This window comes from Arachis ipaensis, chromosome B02, assembly GCF_000816755.2.
Source record: "Arachis ipaensis cultivar K30076 chromosome B02, Araip1.1, whole genome shotgun sequence".
NCBI classification, from domain to species: Eukaryota; Viridiplantae; Streptophyta; class Magnoliopsida; order Fabales; family Fabaceae; genus Arachis; species Arachis ipaensis.
The window spans coordinates 71,879,110-71,888,180 of record NC_029786.2 but is presented as its reverse complement, the minus strand read 5'-3'; positions in this window follow the sequence as shown (position 1 = coordinate 71,888,180).

The following is a 9,071-nucleotide window of genomic DNA, read 5'->3' as shown; positions in this document are numbered from 1 at the left end:
ACTGTATGAGTTGCTGAGGGTGATGATGGAAGTGCGGTGTATGCCGTGAGCCAAATGGCTGTATTTAACAATGATTATTGGCTGGTTATGGGTTATGTTATGAGCCGGATGGCTATGATAAATATTGATTTATGGATGGAAATGAAAATATGGCTTTGAATGATTGTTTTATCTTGAGCTCTCTTTCTCAAAAGTGCGACCCCAGAGAGATGAAGGAAGGTGAGGATCCCCTTCCTTGTTCCTCCTGGTATTGTAAAATCACCCCCAGCGAGATGGTGGAAGGTTAGGATCCCCTCCTTGGTTCCTCCTGGGCATATGAGAACGTACCTCCTGGGTAGATGCAAGGGTTGTGGTTGCGCCCACTTGCTCCAAGTTGGTTAGTATAGAGGCTCCCCAGGTAGACGCAAAGGTTGTGGTTTCGCCCCACTTGCTTCGAGATGTGGTGAGATATACCTGCCTGGATAGATGCAGTGGTATTGATCCACTTGCTCTAGGATGTGGTGAGATATACCCGCCTAGGTAGATGCAGTGGCATTGATCTACTTGCTCCGGGATATGGTGAGATATACCTGCTTGGGTAGATACAGTGGCATGGATTCCACTTGCTCTAGGTTTGGTTTGCAACTCCTGGGGTAGATGCAGTAGTTAGCCCCCACTTGATTATGATTATGATTGTGAATAACTCGAGTTGGGGATGCACGACAGAGGGACAGTCCAATGGTTAGCTACCAGGACTTGTCGGGTTGGATTTATAACCGACAGATGAGACTCATCAGCCATAGGGCAGGCATACATCATTTGCATATGTTTGAATTGTTTAGGTTTGCCTATTTATTTTAGATTGCTATATCATATATGCTATGTTACCTGATTATGTGCTACTTGTTCTACTTGTACTTTAATTGAGTATTACTTGCATGTATTGCTTGTGTTTGTACAACTGAAAGGTCCCTCATGCTGGTGTCGGTGGACGCTGAGGGATGTTCTTGATGAGATGAGTTGATGATGTAATTGAATAATGATGATGATTATTGAATGAGATAATTTGAGTTCCCTGGGTAGACGCAGTGAAGTGATTTCACTTGCTCCAGGTAGAGAATGAGATAATTTGAGCTCCCTGGGTAGACGTAGTAAAGTGATTTCACTTGCTCCAGGTGAGGATATGAAGTATTGATATAGAATTGTTGAGACAAAATAACTGGTGATGGTTTGGTTTATGATTCTGATTCTGATTTGTTGGAGAGTTAAAAAGTTGGGAAGCATGAGAAAGAGGAATTAGATTTATCATTCCCTTATGACAGTTGCCTTTTTATGGATTAGCGAGAACATAGGATGAATATCTGGTAAAAGGAAGTTAGGATGCTTAGTGAGTTTTTATTACAATACATTGTATTTATTTGGCACTTTTACCGTACTAGGAACCCATGGGTCGAGGGTTCTCATTCCGTGTATATCTCTTGTTTTTCAGATACAAGTCCAGGTGCTCAGAAGTGAGCTGTGGTTCATCTGAGAGACGGCGAAGATCTTTATATTCTCTACTTTATATTTTGCTTAGAACCTTTCCACCTTTATTTTGGAAAGCTTATATTATGTATTGAACTCTTTTGAACTTACCTATAGAGGCTCTTATGTTTCTTTTGGGAGAGATTAGGAGATACTGTTGTCAACTACTTTCATACTGTACCCTAGTTGGCCTAAACTTTGCGGGTCGTGACTAGTGGCTATTTACTTATGTTATATATCTATACTGTCCTTCTCTTATTCTCCTTTATGACTTTATCCTTACAACGCTTTCGACTTCACGCTTTATCTTTTAGTCGTCGATGCATGAGTAATACGACTTCGCGATTTTATTTTTACTCTTTTCAGGCTTCTCGATTAATACCCCTTTCAATTACACTTATATTTATGTATTAAAAATCCACCTGAGAGTCGTACCACCGTAATATCATTGACTTATGACTCGAGCATAAGGATTTGAATATTAGGGTGTTACACTCAGTTTATAATTTAAATTAGAAAATAATTATTTAAACTCATTGATAAATTGATAAATAAAATTATGTGTTTTAAAATTAATTTTTACAGTATTATATTTGAATTTTAAAATTATTATCCTATCTTAAATATTTTGTAAAATTGTTATATTACTCGTATATATTTAATATTTTACCCTAACCCTAAAGTTCCCAAATAAAACCCTAATTTTGCAATTATTCAACCCTAACAAAAATATATACATTAAGGAAAGGGGAGCTCGAAGGGGGGAAAAACAGAGAAAGAACAAAAGGTATCGAGGGAGGAAGAAGAGGAGAGGGAAGGAGGGAGACAGCGCCGGCGGGTTGGGTGTCGCCGTTGCCGCTATTGTCATGAACAAGAGGAGGAGACTGAAAAGGAGATGCACGCAAGGGAGTTCAGCTAAGGAGAGAGGAGATGTCGTGTTCAGTCTTCGCCGTCACGTTCTGCTCCGTGGTCGTCTTTACGGAGAACCATCATTGCCGCCGCTGCCGTAGATGGAACCGTTGTCGTCGGAGGAGCCACTACTGGGAGAAGCCCTAGCCATCACCGTCGCTGTTGAACAGGGGAGAAAGAGAAGGGGTAATGTGATGGGAGAGGAGAAGCGGGACCTCCGCCACTGCAACAGCCGCCGGCGAGTCGCACACCACCCTGGAGTCACCATTCTGCCACCGTTCAGCTGCAGCCACTATTTCTCGATTTGACGAACATCCTCCTTTTTCTAATTCCAGTTTTTCCAATTTTTGAAACATGTAACTTTCTAGCTTCCTTGCTCTGTTATCAATTTATCCTTCTGCTATATCCCTGCCTTAATTACAGTAGCATGTGTTTTGCTCTAGTAATTGCTAATTCATCTCCGGGACAATCATAATTGGCACGGTTGTCGTTGTTGTTGCTACCCCGAAGGAGTTGAGGCTACTGCTACTGCTCTGGCTGTATTGGGGGTTGCTGCCATTGTTGAAAATTAAGGATAAAGAAAGGGGATTATCGCGGTTAATTCCTACGGGTTCGACAAATAAAGATAGGGGGTTTAATTTAAATGGTTTTAATTTAAGAATGCCCACAAGGTTTATTGAATAATTGCGAATAGGTTTAATTGTTGTGAGTGATTAATTAATGATATGGATGTTGAATTGTGCCGGTGAAATGTGATTGGAATTTGTTGTTTAGTGATATTGATTGATTATGTGGATTGTAAATTGTTTGATGAATAATTATTGAAAATTCTGAATTTTGGTGGATTACATTGGATTGGTTGCCATTAAGCTGGTTGATTGATATATTATAGTGATGGTGAACTTGATTGGTGATTGATTTGGAATTGGTTTTGAGAAGTGTTAAAAGTTGAATCGTGAAATATTAAACTTTTGTTTGAAAATCTGATTTTTGAGATAAAATGGAAACTTAGAAAGCAAACCAGTAATTCAATAGTGATTGAATTGATGTGTGATTATAAGTTAAATAAACTACAACAAGTATAGTTGTCAAGATTTAATTTTGAAGGTTTCGTATTAACTCGAGAATTAGTTATGATTTTTCAAAGTTAAATTGTGAAATATGATTTTCTGCATTACTTTTAAACGAAGTTAGAAACTTTGAAAATTTATAACTAATTCTGTGATGATCGAAATTGCATGAGACCAAGTCTGGATTAAACTTGGGAATATGTGGAGCTCGACTGGAAAATTTGAGCTTTTTTCGTTAAATATAGAATTTATGGCGAGCTGAGTTCTGGAGCGAAACCAATTTTATTTTGAAATTTGATTAACTTTGTTTATTTCTCTAAAACTTCAAAATTTTAGGAGTTAAGGATTGGGAGTTGTAAATTTTTGAAAATTGGTGGTCAAAGATGAAAAGAATTAGTTTTCAGCAAGTCATGCATCAACTTCCAATGTTTGTAACTCTTAAAATTAAACAGCGATGGAGTTGCAACCAAGGCACACTTGTTGCTAGATAAGTTAGGAGTTTCCAAACCAAAATTTAGCTTACTTGAAGTTTTGTAGTAAAAGTTATGTATGTTAAAATATACCAAGCTTCTTGATTTCTAAAACAGGTTTTGACTCATTTTTATCCAACTTCCAAGCTATGTAACTTTTTCATTAGAAATAATATTGACCTGAAACCAATTGAAAAAGAAATCTGAATAAGTTAAGTTAAACCATATTAATTTTGAAGGCCATCGGATTTAATTTGGACTTTATACGAAATTTTGATTATTGAACATTGCTGCTGTTTTCTGGTTTTCAAACACTGCAGAGCAGTTACAGTTTTTCCCTCTATTTTCAAGGCTAGAGCGATCAGAAAATTATGGTTTTTTGTTTATTAGAAAACTTAATCTGAGACGGTCGCCTGGACATGAAGTTTGTGCAATTCCGAATTTATTTGATAGTTTGAAAACAGAATTGAAATTTGATTGCCGAGGTTGTTTGGTGTCAACCTTAGATATGGATTTTAAAAAAAGATTTCTATATTATTATCAAATGTTTTTGAGAATATACTATTGTGACAATTGCTGATATGTTATGTTTCATTACAGGAAAAAAGATCACCCAACACAATGCAAGAGAAAGATTTTAATTTTGATCATACTAGGATTATGAGAGGAGCATGGAAGAATGAGTCTAATCCTGATATCTGCATGGTAAATAGTTTTGGTTGACTTTGAAGTAATGGCAAAAATTTGGAATTTTCTGTTTCATAACTCATGTTTGATTTTTGCTAGGTAGAAATGTTCTTACATAAATCGTTCTACCTGCTTGTCTCATGTTATTTGGCAACTATTGTTTGTGTTTTTTCTAAAAGAAGCTATACAAAGTTTGTCAATTGTGTCCATGTGTCATGAGAACATACAACTGAATTTGATCAATTGGGTAACTTAGAAATCTGTTACTTCTTATTTATTTGGGATTGGTCTTTCTTGTTAGTCTCATGATCTATAATTTTTGTTTTTATAGGTTCAATAGGCACTGTGTTTCGTCTTTAACCTTTACACACTAAAATTTCACTTTGCATGCTTTCCGCGTTGGAGGAGTTGGCCTTTACCTTTTCTTTTTGTCTTTGAGAAATAAATTTTATTACAAGAGAATTTGTGATTCTTAGTTCTTCTCATCTTCTGAACAACTTCACTTATTTGGCTCAATGTTACTGATGTAATAGTTTTGAATACTCTTACTATGGACACATGCGACAGAAAAAAGCATATTGCTTTGTCGACAAATTTTGTTATAGATTGAGAAAGTGGTCTATCCACTTGGATTTGATGATGAAAGCTCATATGCTAGTCTATTGTGAGATCTTCATTTGCTGTAATTTTATGGATGTTAATAATCTTTGGGTTTATACTATGTAGTTGGTAATAAGAATAAGAATGTCAAGCCCCTTAATTTTGCATAGTAACCAGGTGTAATGTCTATATTGCCTAATTTTTATCTAGCGGGCATAATCTAGATCCTTCGTCTTAAATACTAATATTTGCTCAAAGAGAAGATGCTTTTGTTCAATGATGTACTATTTGATACCGTATCTTCCTTTTTTCTGGAAAAATGCTTTACTTACAAGTAGAAACTGCTTACTTACTTTGTGCTCATGTGATGATTTATTTAGCTACATAGGAGTTCTTCAGATGCCTTGTTATATGTCAACAAATGCACAGAAATACGACTCTTCCTATTTTAAGAGTAAGTATTTTATATTTTGTTCTTGAAATTGTAATTTTATTGCTTCTTTTTCTGCTCATTGAAAGTGATTTTTGTGACCTTTAAACTGCTATTTTTGGTAGAATATATTGACTGGTTAAGTAGTTTATAATCTTTTTAGGCTTATCTTCTTTTCATTTTCTTGTTCATGCTTCCAGGTTTACTAAAATAGATGATTCTTCTCATATTTTGTGCTCAATAATAAAATGGAGGATGATGGAGAAAACAATATTTCTACCTTGTTCAGAAGTATCTCAGTAAATCAACCAACTATGTTTGCGAACATAGATACTAATATAGATAACCTACAATTTTGAAGAAGCAAGTATGTAGTTTAATACATTTCCCTTACTGTATGAACTGCCAAGTCTTAGGTGGTGTTTATTTGTATTTTTTATTTTTCTTTTTAAATTTTCAATGTGCAATAGGAAACTGTGATGTATAATGTATAATGAATTTTATAAAAGCAGGATCACATTTGTGCAACTAGATTGAAACATCTCTAAATAAGTGAGTGAATACTTACTTTTACATGATATTGTAACCGAGCCTTTAGTTTTGATGTTGATGAACTAATTATATTTGTATGCGTTATAATCTTTTAGTTCAATGACTAAAATAAAAATATGAGGTTTATTTTAGTATAGCAACGAAATTGGTAATTCTAAACTCGTTGATGATGGTGATAAATAAAAGGTTTTATTGCGACTGAAACATTTGTGAGATATCTATCAATACTAGTTTAAAAGGAATTTGCTTTGACATTTTGCGATAGTATTGCAACTAATTGACTACATATTATTTTCTAACAAGTTAGCGACTACTTCATAGCTCTACTTTCTCATTTAGAATAACTTTAGTTTAGCGACAAAATTCCTACAAATTCGATTAATGATTATCAAAGATTAGCTATAGATTTGCTACAAAATGTGATAGAGTTGCAACCATATTAGCCGACAACTTGGGACGAGTTAGATTCGAAAAAATTTCTCGCTAATTAGTGTCAACTAAGCATTCCATTCTGCCTACGAAGTTAGCTTGCATTTAGCAATGAGTCTGCTGCAGTAGAGTTTGTCGCTAATTAGCGACTACCGTTTAGTCTATTTCTTCTACGGAACTATCTTTTACTTTAGTGATGGATTTGCGACTATCTATTCGGTAGCTAAAATTTTTTTCGATGAATTAGCGATAGTTGTATTTGCCTCACTGATCTGCGACTTGTAATTAGCGAGGAAAGCATTAGTTGTTAGGCAGTAGCTAATCCGTCACAAATTATATTTTGCGTCAGATTAGCGATGATTTTACGACTCTTTTTGTGGTAACTAATCGGCCATATTCTTGTAGTGAATGTAGTTGTATTAAAAATAATACGAGTATATTAATTTTTTAATTTATAATTAACGGTTTTAAATAGTTACTTTTTTTAAATTGAATAAATATAATTAATCATATAAGTATAATAATACGAATACGTTTATTTTATCAAATTAAATTAAGTTATTAATTAAATTATATTTATTTAAATTTTAATTTAAAAATTTTATAATTTAAAATTTTAAATTATAAAATTTTTAAATTAAAATTTAAATAAATATAATTTTTTGGCTTTAATTGTTTAATAATGTTATTAATATACAATAAAAGCTCCATTAATAGAACACTTTTTAGAATATTGTGCCAACTCACATTACAATATTAATAATAATATAAAAGAGTTTTAAAATCCCAGACAATCCAGGAGTATTGTAACATCCACCTTAAGATTTTTCTAAAGTATGAACGTATAGGAACGATCTGCGGTCACTACTATGAATTTGTAGGTCATAAAACTAGTAATTTTAATAAATATATGAAAGACTTAGTGAATCAGCAAATAAGGAAGAGAAAGTGGGATTGAAACTAAAGAAAAATGAATTTAAATTTTTTAAATTTTAGATTTTTACTTTAGAAAATAAAGTGAGATCTCTCACCATTAAATGTTTTTTCTTTTATGTTTTCTCTTGATCTCACCTATGAAATAAATGGTGATAGATCATATTTTATTCTCTAAAGTAAAATTCAAAATTTAAAGGATCCAAATCCAAGAAAAATTAGTAAGACAAAGGATAGAAGAATTGAAGGAAAAACAACAATCTGAACATAGGAAGAATTAACACAGTAAAAAAAAAATCTACACATGTAAACCTATTAAAAAGCTACTCATAACTTTCTTTTAAGAACCAAATTAGCAACAATCTCAATCACATAGACTCAAACTTTTAAAATAAATCAGCCCTATCACCTAGCTACTACCCTACCCATGAAATAGATGACCAAAACCCAATAAACATTATCTGCAGTAACTATACTAACAAGAAATAGAAACTAAAACTCCTATCAAGAAGAATGGAGGTGAGAGTGATTGATAATCAAATTACAGGGGCAAAACAAAGCTCAGTACAAAAGAAAGAAGACGTAATTTTAGAAGATTTTAACATGATTAAGTAGATCTTTACTCAAAAAAACAAGGTGCCAACTCAAAAAAGTCACCCCAATGCTATGAAGATTCTAATGTCGATTTGTCAGTACGTAGTTAAAAATTCCTGATAGTTCACAATATCAAAGGAAATTGTAAATTCCATTATTTTAAGGTTGTATTTTTCTGTGAAATCAAAAGCTCATCCTTGATTATTGAGGCTCAATATGAATGATATGGTTCAAAAAATATTCATCGTGTAAAACCAAAGGGTAGTATAATGTGAAAAAATGGTTGGAAGTAAAAATTTAGTTGTTATAGTAATTCCAAAATGATTTTCTAATCAAATTTAGAAATAAGAAAGGATTCTTTAAACCTTCAAATATAAATCATATTGAGAGTTTAGATTCGAGTCGTCTCGTCTCTCAAAAAGGGATAATTTAGATTGATCATAAAAGTAACGGGATTTTGAGCAATCATCAAAATTAAAATTAAAGCAATAATGATAAAATGTAAGTAAATAAAAAAGAGGTGATGAGTGAAGAAATATTAGTTAATGGAGTAGAAGAGTCTTGGCTTAGAGAAACTTTTTAGGATTGTCTATCCTTTTCGCTTTTTTTTTTATGTCAACAAAGAGAATGAATTACTCCAATAAGTAAACCAAAAACATTAATGGTAAACCTATTAGAGTTTCTCACATTAGATTAACAAGGTCTTAACTAGTTGGCTAGAGTTATGTTAACCTAGCAAATTCATTCAACTCAATCCTATCAATATACATACAATTAAGATGAAGATATCCTAATAAATTAACCAGAAACATCAACTATAAGTCTATTAGAGTTTCTTAACCTAATTGACAAAGTCCTATCCAATCGACCATTAAAATCGTGGAAAGTTAGATA